Genomic DNA, 21382 nt, shown 5'->3' on the forward strand with positions numbered 1-21382 from the left:
TCGTTTCTTTTACCGGTACCGTGTCACTGGCTCTCCTCCCTTTTCGTTCCCTTCATCCACGCCGGTTTTGTATCTTGTTCTTTGGTGGCGCCACTATTTTAATTCTCTGTTCTCCTGCTTTTTCTCTTCTTACGGCGACGATGACGGCGTCGCCGTGCTTTTTACGCTTCTCCCCTGCCCCCCCCCCCCCCCACGATGCACGGAGCATTCAGCGCAGCTTTTACCGCCGCGTTTCTGTTTCAAACGTTTGTAACCTTGAAGCGACTGTTGCCCGGTAAATTAGGGGTTTCATTCATGCGGCGCGAGCAGTCTCTTTGGTCCTTTAATTTTGTAATTAGCGGAGAAAGGCGAGGTGAAACACCGATCCGCTTTTCTTTCTCCTCTTCTTTTTTCTCCTCCTGTTACTTTGTTTTTAAACGAAACGCGACAACGCTGTCCCGAATCCTCTTTCGAACATTCGACAAAGAGACACGATGTTGCGCCGTGGAAATTGAAATTTACTCTGCCTCCTCTTTTTCTACATCCGTCGTTTTCACTTGGTTAAAGGGTTTTCGTTGGAAGTTCAAACTTTTCGAGAGTTAAGTCACCTCGAGTGATTCTTCTTGTCTGCTTTGTGCCGTCAGATTATTTCATTTCCTTCGCTTTCCCTTTCCTCCTCGGCTTCTCACGTTTCGCTTCCTCTTTCACCTTCCGTTTTTCCTCCGCCACTGTCTCTTTCGAGCCGCGTCTATGAATACACAGACCGCGATTTTTCTCTATCTTACCCTTTCGTTTTCCAGTTGCCTTTAGACAACCGACGTGTTTGACATTTCTTCACAGACGGATGAAATAGTCTTTGTGCCGCGGAGCCGCTTTGTTTCGCCACGATGATGGCGTTCAGTGTTACTTTGCAACCGGGTTCTCTTTATACGACGACGCGTCTGTCGAAGATCGCGTGTCGCTGCTTTTCCACAAGTACGAGAGACCCGTACAAATCCGTGTACTTAAGACTGTAGGTCTATTTTCTTCTTTCTTTTCAATAATAATTAATTTACTTGATTTCATTCACGCTAAACAATACAAGAGAACTCTGACAGAAGGAGCAGCTTCTAACGGCAAACACTCTCACTTACATCAATCGCACGTACAAAAGAACTGATTAATCTGAAAAAGAAGAACCTGAAGTGGAATATAATATCAGCTTTCAGGATAGACCTGATATACATAGGCTCGCTTCTAGAAACCTTTTACGAATTTTTCAAATTTCATTGATCTGTTACGAGCTGCTTAAAACTGCCGTTCACTCGGTATACTAATTTTTTATCAAATATACATGTGCAATAAATACCTTGCAATTTCTACGTACACAATTTTACATCGTTTTCAAACTTTATCAATAGGATCAAGCCAGTCGCAAGGAAATTTCAAAGTATTCAACATAAAGCACACGATACGAGCATAAAGCTTGCCATGCTAAATCTCCAAATACTTTGGCGTACAGTTTTACCTGGTTGTTACGGTTTCCTTTCCAAAGAGATCAAAGATCCGTGCATTGTATAGCAATAATTACTTCTCTCTTCGTCCCCCGTTAACCCCGTGCAACGTTCCCGTGACTTTTCCACGGTGGTTTCTCCGAAGCGGAGTTTTCAAGGTTGCTCCTGCAAGTGATCGTCGAGTATCGCTTTCTTTTCCGCCCCTTGCACAGAGCCGCGCCAACCCGCTTCTTTGCTTTTTCAACAAGCGCTCGTATTTACTACCGTACAATTACGTCTATAATCGTGCGAAATAAATAACGCAGCACGTACAGCAATTTTACATACAGTTTATTGGACGCGCGAGTACACGCTGTGCTCTTTACGTATTTCATTGCCTGTGGTTTTCGCTGCAACGTTTAACTAGCGCTGCAAAACGATATTCACGCGTGATTTGAAAAAACAAAGGCTCGCTGTTCCACGAGGTTGTATTATTCACGCGATGGAGCAAAAGGTGCATGATCGCTGCGAGTTTTATGGCCGATATTTCCGCTGCAAAATGAAATTTTCAACCGGCTTGCAGGAATATCTAACGAGATCTATAATTCTAAAAAATTGTCAGATTTCACGTCGTAGTCTATGGGTACAGCGAATGATAACAATTTTACGGATTATATATGTCGGAGATGAAAGAACATGGGGATTTCCTGAATGGAATATTGGAAGAAACCCCAATACCCTAGTCTAGACTTTTACTATAGCTACACTTAAGTAATAAAAATAAGAAATAGTTCTAATGTTCGAATCTGGCTTTATCACGATGGGTTCGGGTTCAAGGTGACATAGCGGGTCACTAGACGTAGCCAGGGTCACGGGAGGGACGTGTACCTGACAGAGGTATGGAATGATTGTATGACTCTCCTTAAAAACAAAGATTGAGAAGTGGGGACAGGAATATATAAGGGCAGTTTCATTTGGATTACGAGTTAGTTAGTCGTTGGACGAATTGTTGATTGAGAAAGTTAGCCGAATCGTGTATCACGTTTGCACTCGTCATTCCGTGGACCGTGGATTTGTTATCGAACCTGAATTCGTTGTCACCATCATCTCGACCATCCTATCGCCGCTATTACTCACAGCCTCTTGCAGTGTCCACATTTGTACCGATAAACATTAGCTACATCCGTAAAGTAAGCAAAGGTTCATCGAACGCCCCAAAATTCCAACCTGACTCCGACACATACGTCGCGGATGAAGGCACATCGGGGCCTTTCTTTTGGGATATTTGGCAAGGTCCCCGATACTATAGTCCAGACTTCTTATCATAGCTGTGCTTAAACAATAAAACCGAGAAATAGTTGTTTATGATTTAATGCGAGCATGGGTGCCCCAGATTTATGACAGTGGGCTTCGACTCGAAGTGACATAACGGGTCGCTGAACGTAGCCACGTTCACTGTACCTAACAGAGGTACGGATCAATTAAATAGCTCTCCTTAAAAACAAAGATTGACCCGAGGGGTACAGAGAGGTACGGGGAGGAGTACACAAGGGCAGTTCCACTTGGACTGAGGGTCAGTCAGACAAGTTCTACTCGTGCTGGGGACAAGTACGTTGAGACACAGCCGAATCGTGGATCGGTAGGTCGAGTTCGACTCAGGCTGTGGCAGAAATCGCATTCGTCGTCCCGTTGACCGTGGATTCGCTATCGAATCTAAATTCATCGTCATCAACATCTCGATTATCTCATCACCGCTATGACTCGTTAAACTCTGCAGTAATTACGTTTGTATCAGTAAGATATCATTTATAGCACGTAACAAGGATGGCCGATTCACGGGAACAAATGTTAAACGCCCCTAACTCTAATGATAATGTGTGTGTGTGTGTGTGTCTGTAGCTCTATTTATTTTCACAGCCAGGAGAAAGGACGTGGCGTACATTTTCAGAAGTTGTAGGTTAATCTTAAGAATGTGGCATTTAACTGGTACTTAACTAATACTTAGAAATATGTTATCGTATTCAATGTTACATTTAATCTCGGCTCAACTTGTTATGAAAGTTTAAGCTACTTAATGATAGATTAAGTGGCGATTAAAATTAGAATAATGTGTCACACTTGAAACTACAAGGTCGATATGGAAAATCGATGCGTAACGAGTAAGAAAGCGAACTAAATTTCCCAATTTATTTTCGCTTAGAAATCATAGCGACAAATGTGAGATTTGGACGGATTTATCTTACAAGAACGTACGCGCTGCCGTTTATCGTCGAACGAAAATATCGCAACTATACGGAAATTATCATAAACGCCACTTGCAATTTCTTCGTATTCTATTCCTTTATTATCGTATCTTCATTTCGCAATTATAACAACGACGCTCGTTACAGGCAAGTTATCAGTTATTCGTTACGACGATCGTCGTTATTTTTACCATTGTAATTGTTAATACCATCGCTCGTGAAATTCAAAGTGTTATTATTGCTGCTGCTGTTTCTACTGTTATTGTTGCTATCGCTACTCGCCAAGTAACTATGTTTATTATTGCAGCACGCGTGAGCGCGAATTGCCTTGTAAATCGGAAATCTACGATAAATCTACGCGAGGAGATGGAGCGACGTCGTGGCACGCTCGTTAACTTTCCACGAGTCTCCACCTTGTCGTACGAATGGTCGACGACTTCCGGTGTCGTCGGTCTCACGAACGGGCCATTGCGCGTGAATACGAGGTGCAAAACGGTTCACCGATTTGATCGTTAGCCGACTAAGTCCACGGTCGACGCCAAGTTTTTCGCTTTATATATTAGCCAGATTATTTATACATTTATATGTGCAATTTTATTTCCATTAATGTTACTTCTTGTCGCCGTGAGAAATATCTGGCGTGCAATTAACGGCAATCGAATCCATAATCGAAGCGAGGTCCAGTTACTTTTTTCGAAGCACTGCATTCGTTTAATTCGTCGTTCGTTTATTTATCGTTGAAAATTTCATTGCGTAAATTCCATTTCTTATCCACGAAATAATTGATACATTTATTTCGTAGTCGAAGCGATTCACAGTTTCTTCTCCGACCTTCTTTATCACAGTTCTCTGTTCCACGTTTAAAATTTCATGGCAATCCCATTTTTTTTTTTAAATTCACACACACACGCCAGCACATTTCTCATCCTTGTCTGAGAACAATTTCTAATGGCAATGATTTACACTGACGCGATTCGTTTCATCGATCGTAATAATTCTTCGCGACAATTCTAGTAGATGAAATTCATCGAATAAAACGCTCATTTTCGTCTATTATTCTTTTATTAATCGGGATTAATTGATCGAGCTGTATCCACGGCGTTAACGAGAATTTAATTTCGTTGTTCGAGGTTAACGCGGAAAAGTTGTAGCGGAAATATTCCCGCGTTTCGAAAAGTATTTTATAATTATAGCTGGCGCGTAATAGTGACCCCGCGTATTTGTTACGAGGGCGAGAGTTCACCTGGCGAAATTTATCGAGCAATGCATTATCAAAAGTTTAATGAACGAGCTCGTTAATGTTAAATTAAAATCGATACCTCGAAACCGCTTATTTGGCTCGGCCGGGCACAGATCGTCCATTTACACGGAACTCGTACGATACGTTTCAAGGTCGGCCACTCGTTTCATCCTGCTTTTCTCCCACGGCTTCTGCCCTCGCGTTATGCTCTTTTCAGCGTTTCGCTCGAAGGTGCCGAGGCGCCGCCACTTCCGGCCAATTTTCAAAACACGCGGCTCACTGTTCCACACGATACTCATCGCTTCGGACCTGTTCCTAATAATGTCATTACTTTTTATTCACTGTAATTTGAATAATATGGCGATAATTCGCAGATATTAGGATTTTATTTATCCGAACATAGGAAGCAAAACGTTCGCATGAATTCGCGCGGTGACTCGCGAACGTGTTCCAACTTGTGTCATGCAATATTATTATACGTATTATTTATTGTTATTATACATTTCCTATTGCGCGTATTATACGAAACTTTTTTAAATTCCATTTCTTATCAATTTCATTCTCTGCGATTTGCAAATGTTTATGAAACTTACAAGGCGTTTACTGTGGTCGTATACCTGATAAAAAAGTAGTATAGAGCCTTAACATAGTTGTCTTAATTGGTTCTAAACGTTGAGGCTTGTTACTGTAACGTATGTTGAATTGTTTAAATAATCTTGCGACTCACATTCATTGCACGTTTACAACAGGCAGCTTGTGCTTTTTACGCTCGTTCTTCAATTTATTTCCAATCTGTATATATACATTTTAAACGTGTAATTAAAACGCGTAATTGTCTGTACAGGAAGCGACAAATGTCTTGTAATTTCTACGTACATTTTCAAATTTGTATTTTTAAATGAATAATTTGAACGTATAATTAGCGCTAAATATCGAGGCCCACTAATGTAACGTTTTAAATATTTCTAAATATGCAATTGTAACGTGCAATTGGTTGTTTAGAATGCGACAAATGTCTTGTAATTTCTATGTAAATTTTCAAATTTGTATTTGTATTTTTAAATGAATAATTTGAACGTATAATTAGCGCCAAATATCGAGGCCCACTAATGTAACGTTTTAAATATTTCTAAATATGCAATTGGAACGTGCAATTGGTTGTTTAGAATGTGATAAATGTCTTGTAATTTCTATGTAAATTTTCAAATTTATATTTGTATTTTTAAGTGAATAATTTGAACGTATAATTAGCGCTAAATATCGAGGCCCACTAATGTAACGTTTTAAATATTTCTAAATATGCAATTGGAACGTGCAATTGGTTGTTTAGAATGTGATAAATGTCTTGTAATTTCTATGTAAATTTTCAAATTTGTATTTTTAAATGAATAATTTGAATGTATAATTAGCGCTAAATATCGAGGCCCACTAATGTAACGTTTTAAATATTTCTAAATATGCAATTGTAACGTGCAATTGGTTGTTTAGAATGCGACAAATGTCTTGTAATTTCTATGTAAATTTTCAAATTTGTATTTGTATTTTTAAATGAATAATTTGAACGTATAATTAGCGTTAAATATCGAGGCCCACTAATGTAACGTTTTAAATATTTTTAAATATGCAATTGTAACGTGCAATTGGTTGTTTAGAATGCGACAAATGTCTTGTAATTTCTATGTAAATTTTCAAATTTATATTTGTATTTTTAAGTGAATAATTTGAACGTATAATTAGCGCTAAATATCGAGGCCCACTAATGTAACGTTTTAAATATTTCTAAATATGCAATTGTAACGTGCAATTGGTTGTTTAGAATGCGACAAATGTCTTGTAATTTCTATGTAAATTTTCAAATTTGTATTTGTATTTTTAAATGAATAATTTGAACGTATAATTAGCGCTAAATATCGAGGCCCACTAATGTAACGTTTTAAATATTTCTAAATATGCAATTGTAACGTGCAATTGGTTGTTTAGAATGTGATAAATGTCTTGTAATTTCTATGTAAATTTCCAAATTTTCATCAAATTTTCTTGTATGCATATCTCTAAATATGAACGTTCACATGTTCTAATACTTTCGTCATTTATTATTATTATTATTATTATTATTATTATTATATTATAACGATATATAGATTCTATTATAGTGAATACCAAACAATTATAAGATTTCTACGAACTATTTCCTTTTGCTATGAAAATTAATTAAGTAGAATTCAATTGTTTCAAATCAGTAGCATTTCGTTATTCGCCAGTGGCTTGATATATTCGAGAATAATTCGTTCGGTTATGCTGTTCGTTGTAACTAGAATTCATATAATGAAAGTTTACTGACTCTGCCTGCTACCTACAATTTCTCATTCAAATAATAGGAGTTCACGTTTAGATAAGTGAATTTAATCCGCAGAAATTCGGTTAACCGGCCACTAACTAGGATATCGAATAAAATATTTCTCCTTCCAAAGGATCCATCAAATTCCCAACGAAAATGCATATTAAAATAAACCAAGTGCAAACGATCGAGTCAGAGAACTAAATGAATTAACAAATTCTGCAAATTGTATTTCATTCGTGCGAATATCTTATCGTGCAAACGTATCGTAGTAGCCCTGTAACCTCATTCAATTCCTTAAAAATTGTATAACAGTCAGATGGATATTAAAGGTGTTGGTTGGTTTATTAAAGAGACGAGTGATATGAAAATGATAATAGTCGATTATATTAAAATCATCGCAAATACAAGTGCAGAGATAGTGTATGTCGTAGTCGTTGCTCGCTCAATGCTACTGTTCGACCGTACGCTCCTCTGCTCGACTATCTGACTCGCTATGATAACTGTCCTAGAGAACACGTTCGTTTATTTGTATCGACCGGTGTTGTTATGAAAAGTTCAGATGTAACTCCGGTTGGCGATCAAAAACAACGGCGATGGTATCTAGCAAACGAAAACAACGTTGGTATTCCAAGGCACAAAAGAGCGTGAGTCTTCCGTTGACTCAAGAGCAACGACGTGTTATGTAATGTTGTAAATGTATAGTGTAAGAAATATAGCAGATAAGCGAGCACAAAGTGGCGTAACAATGTGGCACACAGGCATACAGCGTTTCATTCTTGTAAAATATGTGCAGCTACTATCTTGCGACTATACAGATGATACAAGAAGCATAGTATGAAGGATAGTTGAAAGAGTATACTAGTAAACTAATCATAAGAACATAATGAGTAATTAGAATCATGATCGTATCGTGTATTTTGACCTGCCTTACAGCTCTGCGGTCACTCGCAGTTGCACATAGGAAATAAATCAGAACAATAATCGTAAAACGTGCGCATAAACAAAAACACGTGCACGTTAAAGCATAATGATAATTATAACTTAAGGTAAACTCTATTAGCTATACATGCAAGCACCTGCATTTATCCTCATAATGCACATTAATATCAACCTGTATAGATCTACATGCGTCTTATATTACTCGTATTACCCGTTATCTACTACAACCCTGTTGTAATTATAATCTGTTGGAAAATATCTGATATTCGATCACGTAGTATAGTGTAATATAGTGGCACGTAATCTCCTCACAGAGACCTGTGTGAGTTATAATTGCTGGAGGAAAAACGAGGAAAGAGTAGAAAATTAAATTACAATACCGATACACGATACCAGTACAATAACGATATTACATAGTACAACTACCTGCATTTATCCTGATTTTATTTTTATCCCAATTTATTTATCCTGATAATCCGCATTAATATCAGCCTGCACAGATCTACGCGCGTCTTACGTTACTCGTATTGCCCCTCGTCTTCTACGACCCTGTTGTAATCTCAATCTGTTGAGAAAAAAGTTCAAATATCGATAAATAAAGAAAAAATATCTGACGATCGATCACGTAACATAGTGGCATTAATCCGCTCACAGAGACCTGTGTGAATTTATCCTGATTTTATTTTTATCCTAATTTATTTATCCTGATAATCCGCATTAATATCAACCTTCAAAGATCTATATATTCAAATATCGATAAATAGAGAAAAAATATCTGACGATCGATCACGTAACATAGCGGCATTAATCTGCTCACAGAGACCCGTGTGAATTAGAATTGCAGGAGAAAGAACGAGGAGACAGTAGAAAATTAAATTACGATACACGATATCAGTACAGCTACATGCATTTATCCTGATAATCCGCATTAATATCAACCTGCACAGATTTACGCGCGTCTTACGTTACTCCTATTGCCCCTCGTCTTCTACGACCCTGTTGTAATCCCAATCTGTTGAGAAAAAAAGTTCAAATATCGATAAATAAAAAAAAAAAATATCTGACGATCGATCACGTAACATAGTGGCGCGTAATCTGCTCACAGAGACCCCGTGTGAATTAGAATTGCAGGAAAAAGAACGATACAAAGACCGTGAGTGCCATTCTCCGAAAGGAATCGTCAAGTTATCATTGCGCGTGCAACCGGCCAACATTTGCGAGCGAGCGATCTTCAAGCGCGGTCCTCCGAACGACTCTTCCGCCGTACGAAAGTATATTTCCAATTTGCTTGGATTCACGGGCTGGCGTGCGTTCCAGTCGAGAGAGCGCAGCATCGCTGAACCCGGCGTGTTCGAATTAAAAATTAAAATTAAACATTATCTGACCGGCGGATCGAAATAATTCCAGGCTGACGAGGTAGCCGGCCGCGTATCGGAGGAAACAGTTTTTTGCCCGCGAAAAATAAACGCGAACGATTGATAATTACAACGTGGTGGCCTGGTCTAACAGTAAAACGGTCGCACGACTGTTGCTGAACCGCACCTACCGTACGGAAATGCCGCGCCACCGTTAACGGTTCCATACGTTTTCACGAGGATGTAGCATCGACAGAAACAGGACGTAGACCGGCACACGCGTTACGCGTGGACGAAGAACCGATCTCAGGACGCGTCAGCGTGCCTTCGATGATCCCGTCAGCGGACAGGAGAAATGCCAGAGGCCGGTGGTTTCGCCGGCGCGTTTGCAAGAAGCTAGATGACTGGTGTGGGCGTCACGCATCGGCTGCCAACAGGAAGCCATGCCTACTTGCACCGAGTTCGAGTCGCACAGTTTTCCCTCTGCCTGGTAGCTTCGTTCTCTGTTGCCTATCCCTTCCTCGGGTCCGTCACTGCCTCGCCCTGCACTCCATTTAAAAGTTAAACCGGCCACTTTGTGACTCGACCGTGAACCAGAAACACCGTGTCCGCCTGTGCATCTCTCGTCACCGTGCGAGTAGAAAAATGGGCTCCACCCAGAGGTCACCTGGGATTTCGATCCTTGCGCGTCTGGCATCTCCGTGCTATCACGTGTCCTTCTTGGCCTATCGCTCCTTTTGCGGATTTCTGACGTAGCTTTAGGATCCTCAGAATCTCTTGAACATCTGCATTCTTCGTATGAAAAGCTTCTTAGAAGAAAGTTGCACACTTTCTAGCGGCATGCTATTTATACCGCAAATGCGTTCTTTTTAATCTCAACTGGTCACTGGTATCTTTTTCGTCGAAAAGCCTATATTCACTTTTTGATATTTCGGTCCTTGCACCGCGTGGATGGCATCGTTGATCTCCGCGTTTGTCTCAGCTTTAGATGCATCTTCCTTTTCCGTCGATTCTTAACGTCCTTCTTTCGATGTATAGAAAATTACAAAATTCCTTTTGTTCCAATAATTTCCAAATTACAGGTCGAGGCCGTCAATCTGCTTTCTCGTTTCCTGTTCGTTCAGGTGCATCCTCCTTTTCCCTGAATTTTTCAGCCGGCTTTAAGCGACTTACATGTTTAATTGGTTAGATCATCGGTTTGGGTCTCAGACCAGGTCAGACCGTCACCGTCTTTCTTTTAACATTCAGAATTTAAAAATTGATTTCCTCCTGATAATTGGCAAAGTTATGACTTCAGGTCACCTGGGATTTGCTCTCCTTTCTTTGTGGATTTTTCAGGTAGTTGAAATGGACACTCGTATTTAATGGATTAGATCGTCAGGCTGCGATACGCAGAATTAGACAGTTCATTTTCGCCGGATAATTGGCAAACTCTAACTTGAAAACAACAGCGTGTAATGTGGCAACGAGGGACGTAGATTTTTCTTACAATTGATATAGCCACGCACTGTTGAATCGTTGGTACCTGAGACGTTGCCACATGATGGATTGCTCAGGTAAAAGTAACTTTTCGAACAATAAGATGAATTAGTACAGATAGCAGCGCGAAGCTGACCGACATAGGTCTTGCGTTAATGGATTTCAATGTTATCCTAGATTACTAACTTCTGACAAATTATACCAACTAAAACAACTTTTGAATAATTCATCGGGGCGAAGTAAATACCGAGCACAATAGAAGTCGAACGTTTAATTTTCTTTTTAATTATATCATCATTATTATTATCATTTTTTGATTGAAATCCAAAATGATTTTTGAGTAGAATTTTTCTTATAAAATAGAGGCTGTTAAGTTCAAAGTCTCGTTGACAATTTGTGGTCAACGTTATTAAAAAAAGAATTAATTAATTGTTGACAACGTATGTAGCGAATAATTATTATTATTATGCAAATAAATGAACCAACTAATATGCAATTATGCTTGTGGAAAAATAGGGAAAAGGTATAGAATAAGGTGTTTCCATCGTCGGCTTAATTCTCTAGAAAATCGACTTTGAATATTTATCAAGTATACGCGAACATGACGAAACCTGGACTGGACGGGACTAAATGATCGACAGCACGTCACTCTACATCGTAAAAATAAGGCGAGAACGTGGAATAGAATTTTTTCTCAAGACTCCTCGCTTCCGAAAAAATAAATTTGACAATTTATCATAGGCGTGCAAGTAGCAGATCGATTCTCAACCGAACACGTTCGAGTGTCGAATTTTCTCGAAGATAAAGTCGTAAACGGAAAAATTCTATCTTATATTTGTTGCTTGTTTTCGCTTCTACGATGATATCCTATTGCTCGTATCCACTCGGTAATTAGCCATGTTCATATATTTCATATACTTGAGCTTATTCCACAGGTTTTCGAACTCGATTTTCTCGAAAACTAAGTTGAAACCGAGAAAATTTTATTCCACCTTATTTTCTTATTTTTCCATACGGAATCGCGTCCTGCCCCCTTTTACGTGTTATTCGATCTGTATATATATACAGGGTGTCGAGAAAAAGAAGTCGAAAATCGTTGTCTCGATGGAGAAATTAAAAAAAAAAATTTTATTTCGCGTAGAACCACCCCCTTTCCGCTTGTACCGCCAGTTTCCAACCACCCTGTATATACATAGTTCAGATGTTAAATCTTATCTCGATCCCGAAACGAACGAGCAACATCCTCGCAAGGCTACTAATTGTCCTCGCCGTATCGTTCTGTGGCCGGTTGATCCGCCGCAACTTGCACTTCTTGTTTCGTTTCGAAGAACCGGTCGCTTGTAATGGCTTTTCTTACGGACGATAACGAAAAGTCGCCGCTTGCGAAAGAATATCGAAGTATCCTGTCGCGTACGTACGTTAGGCGCGACCACGGAAATTTCGAGCACTTTCGACGACCCTAAATCGTGTGATTGGTGGTGGAATCGTATCGCTGGACCACCGTGGTCGCGTATCGTTTCGATTCTAACGGTGAATCTTCTCTTCTCCTTCTTTTTCACCTCCTCTTTCCCTCTACCTTCCTCTCTCTCTCTCTCTCTTTTACTTTATTCTTCCTTTCTCGTTCTATGTCCGCTTCTATGCTGCATTCTGTAGCCCGCAGCTGTCCTAGGAATCGGCCTATTTCAGAACGTGGCAGGACCAGTTGCTTCATTTTTAGACACAACGAGCCGAAGGGGACCCGGTGACCGCGCCTCCAAGTCATCCGGACTATGCGAACCACGTTTTCTAGGTTCGACGAGAAACGAAAAATCTAGCGGATAGAAATTTCCCTTCTGCGAATTTTCGTAGAGCGCGTTTGTCGGAGGTTTTGGAAATTTCTGCGATTGCGATCTCGCGGAACAGGCAGATTGGAATTTTTTGCCGCGCGGAAATTAAAAATTCTCGCTAGGGCAACCTGAAACTAACGAAATTGTAGTTGCGCCGTAAACGTACAATTAGTTCCACCGCTTGAAACGATTTTATTCCTCGAGATTTTAATCGGTCGTTGGATGCGACGATGTCTGAAAGTAGCCGGAGGAACTTCAAATCTGTGGAATTTGAATCGGGCATGGAAATGCGAGAGGGAAACTTGACATTTTCGGAGCAGCACTTTTCAAGCTTCTTTTGATCCTTCGGCGAAAATTTGTTGCAACAGAATATCTTCTTTTGGAAATAAACGTTTCTGATATTCTATTCGAAAAATCTCAACATTTCGTATGTTTCCAGCATTCTGGATTTTTTATTCGACCTCTTAGTCGGCCTCCAAACTAAGCAAAGTCCTGTTGATTCAATCTCCTTACTTTGCCTATGCGAACGTTTTATTATTTGAATGAGAAATCGCAGATAGTAAATCAGTAAACTGCATGAACTCCAGTTATATGGACTGTTTGTCTCCCAAAGGGTTCACGGTAGAATGGGAAGGTTGGTTGTAATCTGGCAGAAGTTCGTGCAAATATTTTACATCCATTAAAGATACTCCGTAACGTATGAGTATTTTTAGTCGGCGATTAATTCAACAATGAAATAATAACATTCGAAATTTAATTTAAAATTCCACGTTCATCCTTTTTTATTTTTTTCGTTCGTCTGACTTTATGTAGATTCTTCTATTAACGAAAATTGAGAAACTGATTGATCGGATAATGTAAGAATTTACATACAGTTGGATGAACAAAAGGAAGAATAATAAACGTGTAAATAACTGTAATTATAAGTAAAATGTACCTATAATAATTGATGAACCGCGAAGGATTTAAATAGCTGTAGGATAGAGACGTATAAATGGAATATAAAGAATGAATTTTATTACAGTCTACGGAATATAAAATTTCAATGACTGCAGAGTGCTGCATGCAGCAGTCTATTTTAGAATCCATTACAAGAAGAATCTATTTAACAATTTTTGGAAGCAAGAAAATTAGAGAAATATAGGAGCCGTGACCAAAGTAGAAATTTTTATTTCTCGCGATAAGAATAGAAAATGAAAAGCCTATGTTGTGTGGGATAAAAATCATGTTTGTATGGTAATCTGTGTAATTCGTTCGAATTTCTGGGCTAAAGCTGTTGCTGTACTGTTTTAAGAATCGAAATCGATCTGATCGTTGTTGCATTTAAATTCTTTCAATAATACGATTCTCGCGAAAACACGGAAGAAAACAGCAAAGTTTCTGTATAAAATACGATATTTTGCTGTTCGCCAAATATTGTCGAATTAGTTTTCGAATTACAGGGACGAACGATCTCTTGACATCTTGCACGATGTTTAACACTAGAACTACCACACCAGTCCAATCGACTGGGTTTACAAATTTATTCTCATATTTAATTTATTAATTAATTTAATTTATTTTCAAACTAAATTCAAATTTGTTACATTTGTATCAAGGCTACTTGTACCAATAGCAGTCGAAATGACTGGTACTTGTCAAAGTGTACAGGAGTCCTGCACTCTGTTTATCGGACCCCAATTAACCAGTTTTCTCGTTGTCTACAACTTGACACACGTTTTTCTAATTTCCACCGCGTATCAGTTAACAGGAGAATTCCGGATCGATCGCTGGATCGCTAGATGCTAACGCTGGAAACGCCACAGCAGTCAAAACGACTGGTTCTACAATTTTTGTACAAATGTGTCAATCCTCGTTTAGGGATCATAGTCCCAGATGGATTAAAAATACCAAAAATGTACTACATAACATGGAGTTGCTTCCGTAAGAAAGTAATAAACCAATAAATATAAAAATATTCCATTGTTAGGTATTTTTTAAAGACCAGTGACTTTCACTGCTTTTGGTAGAAATAGCTTCGTATTGACTATCGGTGGTTCTATTGTTAATGGCGAGTTCAGCTTTTTAAAAGTAGAATTCCCTATTTCTATGTTTACCAAAACTTGATCACTGCCTTGACACAACCAACTTTTAAGCGTTTTAAATCCAACCCTTTAATGGCACAATTATTCGTACGACAGGGAACAGCGACTCGATCTTTTCCGAAAAATTGAAAATATCGGTCCCCCGGCAGACTTTTCGTTCTTCGTCGGGCTTCATCGAGCTCTTTACGCTGATTGAGAAATTCGAAGAACGTTGGCGCGCCCATCCTTCGGCGCGCTATCATTTTGATAAATGCACGCGCTTTCTACAGCGAGTCACTTAGTCACGTAGAAGCCAGATTTATTCTCGCGTATATGCGTACGTGTAGGTGTACGTATAAACGCAACATTGATTCGTTACTTGGCAGTCATTTTTAGCGCAGAAGAATTATTATAAATGTGTGTGGCATTCAGATCCGCCGGAAGTTAATAGTTACACGAGGCGAGTTAATGGCCTCGGCGTAATACCCCTGTAACAGAAATTAAGTCGGGTTCAAAGGGAACGTAGAAACGCAGTGAACGTGGCGAACTACGATGATGCGCGGTATCGACGCAAAGACCGAAAAATTCGTTTGGCAAACGTGTTGAAAACAGATGCAACCCAGCGTTTTTCATCAGTTTTCCTCTGTAACACGCGCATTAAAATAATAACATTCGGCGATTTGATATAACAATTTTAGAATAAATACATTTTTCACCTACGTCTGTAGGTGTTTTCTGTAAGGCTGTTCAAGCTTATTGTACTGGGCACATATATAGCAAGAAGCTGTTGTCGAGGAATTAGTTTATTTTTAGTTTAGGAAAAATCTGAAAGAAATTAGTTCTGCACTTTGTACACAAGAAGTGTATATATATGTACACTTGTATATGTTGTTGATATAATTGTTTTCTAAACAAATGAAGCTCCTTGATTTTGTGTAATTAACTAATAAACATCATTTAATCCTGCAAATACTATAATAATAAATTATCCGTGTTCCCGCGTTTATTTTGCTTTTTTTTCTCGCTATTGATCTTATCAAACGCTAAACATATAAATAAATAAATAAATAGACGAGGACAAAAGAGGAATACGGAACAAATTTCATAAACAAACAAAGCTCCTCGACTTCATGTAATTAACTAATAAATACTATTTAATCCCGCAAACACTATAATAATAAATTATCCATGTTCCCGCGTTTATTTTTCTTTTTTTTCTCGTTAATGATTTTATTAAACGCTAAACATATAAATAAATAAACAAATAAATAAATAGACGAGGACAAAAGAGGAATACAAAACAGGCATCGTAACCGCCATAAGATAAATTTAAAAAATTATGGTACAAGAGTTAATTATCCTTAATTAAGGAAATTTTACTTGCGAATAACCGTCATAAATGATTAAAGCCTTTTTGATTACCGGTAATCGTTATCGATGACGGGAATTTTATTTTGGTTACGAATAACCATTATCGATGACGGGAATTTGATTTCGGTTACCAGTAACCAATATAAATGACCGAAATCTTTTTTGCTTACCGCAGTAACGATGACTGGAATTTTATTTTGTTCACCGATAACCATTATCGATGGCAAAAATTTTTTCTCGTTCTGCAGTCGACCGTTGTCGATTATTATTAACATTACCGATGGTTAGCATACGTATTCGTTGACAACGTGAAGCCAGTTAATTAGAAAACTACTATATTTTATTAAGCGGAACAACGATACGAAAATACGTGAAACAACGGATTAAGATAAATAAAACAAAGAAGAAGATGTAATTGCACTACGACAGTTTTATCTCGCCTTAATATTCCACTACGATGTCTCTTATTCTCTTCTCTCTTTCCTATATTTTCATGTCGTTTTTTTCGTTTATAAAGTACACAGCTTTTGTAATTAATCTTTCCTACGTTGTCAATGAACACCGATGAACATGTAACCGGGAAAAATCCTTGTCGAATCAACGTTGGTTAGCGACAGCCAAACAAACACAGTGCTTATTATTATGCAAAATAAAAATTCGCCCTATAGACAATGGTTAGCGAGGTAACCGAGGAAAATTCCAGTTATCTGTAGCAATTACTATCATCGATAATATAGTCACTGGTAGCCGAAAAACATCGCAATCGTTCGTAACACAGTTACTCGAAACCGGAGCAATTGGAAACGAACATTTCTTAATCGTTTGGCTTGCTTTCTAAATTTCTTTCGGATTTATCGACGAATCGGCTCCGTCTAAATGAAAGTTCATTTTTGCTGAGTCGTTCGCTTGCAAAGAGACGTCATTTTGCGTCTCTGATACAAACTCCGTGAAATGGTCGGCTGCGACAGAACGATTTCGTCCGTGTGCTTACGTAAAAATTTCGCAACGCGCAATTATAATGTGAGAAGATGGCAGACAGCAGATAAACCCGTAGACAGACAGACAGACACACGCGCAAACACAAAAACACACACTCCCCTATCCTTTTATTCTCCGTGCAAGAGGATTAAGTGTCGCTGCGATCCTGTTGGAAGCCCGGATCGTCAACCACGTCCCATTTCCTGCGGAAGGATTAGCCTCGAAAAATCGGCAATTCGATGAGCCACGTGGGGTGGATTTCGATTACGAGACAAGGCGAACTGCGAATCTCGCGATGCCACCGGCTCCTAATCGCTGGTCTTCTTATTCCGCCGTGGCGATCCAACGGTACATTGCTGACTCTCGAGATGCGAGACGAAGAGGAATTTATACAGCGACGCGGTCGTATTATCCGAGGGCTGCGGATTCAATCCGGCACCGATTGCCTAACTCTGCGCCCTGGATTCCCAATTTGTGAGCAGCGAAGGGCTGCAAAAGTGTTTTCCCGCCGACTATAATGGTACTTCATGGCAATGTCACGGTCTTCCGTGAAATAAATTGTCCGCAAGCACGAGCCTCGATTTTTGTATTTTCCTGCGAGAAATTATTCCATGAATTTTTAAAAGTATCAAACTGAAAATTGTTAAGGTACTTGTTTATGCAAAATGTCTTATTCGACGTCTGAAAACTGAAGAAAATCGCGCCGATATTTAGTCATCGGTTTGTGACAAGCTGTATAACATAATTTTGTTCGCAAGTTCGTACAACCATGGGCTACTGTGCGATGAGAAACGGGAAAGTAAAGGGTAGACGATTTTTATTTAATTTTGAGAAGCACGGTATAGTACACATATGTAGGATGGAAATAATTTTCTGGAAAATTGAAATCGCCTCTAATATTAAATCTCTGTTCTTGCATTAATATTTGACGTATCTACGCTTAAAATCCCTAGAAACTGTTCCTTCGTCTTAATTAACAACAAAAATATAATTAAACCGTAAAAGTGATCTTTTTTTCGTCCAGGCGTAGTACGTGTATTAATAATAAAAGAAGGAATGTGGAGGGAGAACTTGAACTTCATAATAAAATTATCCAAGGTAGAATCAAGCATAAATTACCTGGAATAAAGGTTTGATTTAATTTTTCCAAGCTACTTCTACCAGCCTTTGCGTCGTGTTTTCCATCCTCCTTTTGCGCCAATATTTCTATCTTTCGGCATTAACGTTCGAACATATCCGCGTGTAAAATAGCTACAAAATGTTCTTCCATCTTAGCTGACTAGAAAAATATCGCAAAACCGTAAACGAACGTGATTTTTTAAATCCAAGTACCATAATAACAAACAATACGGAGAATTTCAACTTTGTAACGATATTATCCAAGCTAAGATCAAGCACGAATTAGCCGAAATAAAGTTACGATTTGATTTTTCCGAGCTACTTGCGCCACCCCTTGTGCATCGTGTTCTCGATCGTTGTTTTGCACGTGTACCAAGTTTTCATTGGCTCTGATCGCCTGCCAGATAATCCGTGTCAATTATCAAGTTCTGTACGAGGCTAAGAATGGTCCTCGCCCTTACGAAAATAGACGTATTTACACGGGATACGCCATAATAATAGGAATTGTATTATACGTCGCATGGTATCGTGACTGGCGTTTAAAAAAAAAAAAAAAAAAAAAAAAGAAATGAAAAATGTTGAAAAATATCGTTCCGTATCACGTTTCCAGATAAGCGAATCAACTTTCTCGTTAATTTCTCCTACCCCTTTCTTACCTTCGCTGTTCCTCGTCGTTCTTCCATCTTCGTGTTTCTCCCCTTCGTTCTGCTTCGTCCTACGTGAGTTTATGATGTAACCGTCGCAGCTAACGGAATAAACATAAGTCGAGCGACGAGCGTAGTTTGCCCACAGCGTGGCTCATTATACACACGGTCGCGTGAGTGATTTGTAACTGGACGTGGCGAGCTGGTTTAATCGATAACTATATGTTTCGTTTGCATTTCGAAGCCTGGCTACGCGGTGCTTGAAATATACCAGCCATTCCGACCAATACCCTGAAGAGAATCAAGAGAAATCTAGACACACCGTGTATAACTTAACTCCTAATTGATATCCTTGAGTTTTGAGTTATCGAGGCGACTGTAATAATTTGCATGGCGGTATTTTATCTTAATTACATTAAATAATTACAGTAAATTACAGTAAGTACATTTTGCGTATCGTGTGTGCGTCGTATATGTATGTATAGTATCGTAAAATATATATAAAAGTTGTGTTTACATTATTTTGTCTCACCTGTAGATTAGACAGGTACAGATTAGTTGTACTTCAACGTGGTTGAAATAGCAATCGCATAAATGTGACATGGTGCGATATTGTATATAATTTCTTACTAGAAATATTCATGAGTATTATCAATGATAAATAGTTTTTCCAACTTTCGTATTCTTCCAACCTCCTCTATTCTTGACTCTTTGCTTCTCTACATTAATTCATATGTTTCATATTAAATATGACAGATGCGAGTAATTGCTTCTAAAATATAGAATATAAGGTAGACAATTAAATATTCGACGATTGGAAGCAAAATAACAAACAAGTTTGGGATTGAAAATACCCAATCCAAATTATTATAGTCTCCTAGATCATTTACTGATACAGATGGGCGTTTCAAGCTATGGCTAGTGAAGATTATAAATATCCTCCTCTTCTAGGAATTCTACAAAATGTAAGGAAAATGAGAAAGTCTCTTTCAGGAAGATATTGGTAAAACAAAAGTAGAATCCAATTAGAATGAAACTAAACGAAATTGAAACTTTGGAAGACTCTTTAAAATTAAATAACACAATTAGAATTATCAAGTCTCCTATGATCTACCGATGCAGATGGACGTTTCAAACTATGGCTAACCACTTTAAAATTAAATAACACAATTGGAATTATCAAGTCTCCTATGATCTACCCATGCAGATGGACGTTTCAAGCTATGGCTAGTGAAGATTATAAATATCCTCCTCTTCTAGGAATTCTACAAAATGTAAGGAAAATGAGAAAGTCTCTTTCAGGAAGATATTGGTAAAACAAAAGTAGAATCCAATTAGAATGAAACTAAACTAAATTGAAACTTTGGAAGACTCTTTAAAATTAAATAACACAATTGGAATTATCAAGTCTCCTATCATCTACTGATGCAGATGGATGTTTCAAGCTATGGCTAGTGAAGATTGTAAATATCCTCCTCTTCTAGGAATTCTACAAAATGTAAGGAAAATAAGAAAGTCTCTTTCAGGAAGATATTGGTAAAACAAAAGTAGAATCCAATTAGAATGAAACTAAACGAAATTGAAACTTTGGAAGACTCTTTAAAATTAAATAACACAATTGGAATTATCAAGTCTCCCATGATCTACTGATGCAGATGGATGTTTCAAACTATGGCTAGCCACTTTAAAATTAAATAACACAATTGTAATTATCAAGTCTCCCATGATCTACTGATGCAGATGGACGTTTCAAGCTATGGCTAGCCACTTTAAAATTAAATAACACAATTGTAATTATCAAGTCTCCCATGATCTACCCATGCAGATGGACGTTTCAAGCTATGGCTAGCGAAGGTCGTAAATATCCTCCTTTCCTAGTGGAGTAGTACGAAGTGTAAGGAAGACGAGGATGATTGTATCGTAACTGGGAACATATTCAACGTGAACGACTCGAAAGACCGGAACGTCTCGTGCGGGGGTTAATTGGCGGAAAAGTCAGCCTCGTAGAACAGCGTATCGTTAGCTCGAGGGGTGTGGACGCGCGTGTGAGGAAGTTTTCTATCAAAATCGGACAAGAGAATCGTGAAATCTGAGCTTACAGTAATTCCGCTGTAATTGCCAATGTAATCATTTAACGTCCGGTTAAGAACGGAGCAGAAGTCGGCGTCGTTGGTCGGTAAACATCTTTTCCCTTATTCCTTTCCTCGTTATCGTATTAATCACCGGTGTTGACGCGATTTCTGCTGCTCGCTTTTCCCCCCTCTGCTGCCCCTTCTCTGCCCCTTCGGCTCTTACCGCGGGCTTTCGCGCGATCCGCTGCAAAATACACGCGG

General features: G+C 38.7%; 1 protein-coding gene and 1 long non-coding RNA gene across 16 annotated transcripts in view; one reads left to right on the forward strand and one right to left on the reverse strand.

The window, feature by feature from the left end:
- The window catches only part of LOC126874937 (zinc finger protein rotund), a 406667-nt gene that overhangs the window by 20525 nt on the left and 364760 nt on the right, over positions 1 to 21382 (forward strand). The window lies entirely within an intron of this gene.
- On the reverse strand, positions 1001 to 20675 carry LOC126874944 (uncharacterized). The gene is made up of 2 exons (XR_007693133.1): positions 20197 to 20675; positions 1001 to 20111 (listed from the first exon to the last, which is right to left on the reverse strand). It is a non-coding gene; the product is annotated as an uncharacterized LOC126874944 (long non-coding RNA).

Source organism: Bombus huntii, chromosome 17 (assembly GCF_024542735.1).
Source record: "Bombus huntii isolate Logan2020A chromosome 17, iyBomHunt1.1, whole genome shotgun sequence".
NCBI classification, from domain to species: domain Eukaryota; kingdom Metazoa; phylum Arthropoda; class Insecta; order Hymenoptera; family Apidae; genus Bombus; species Bombus huntii.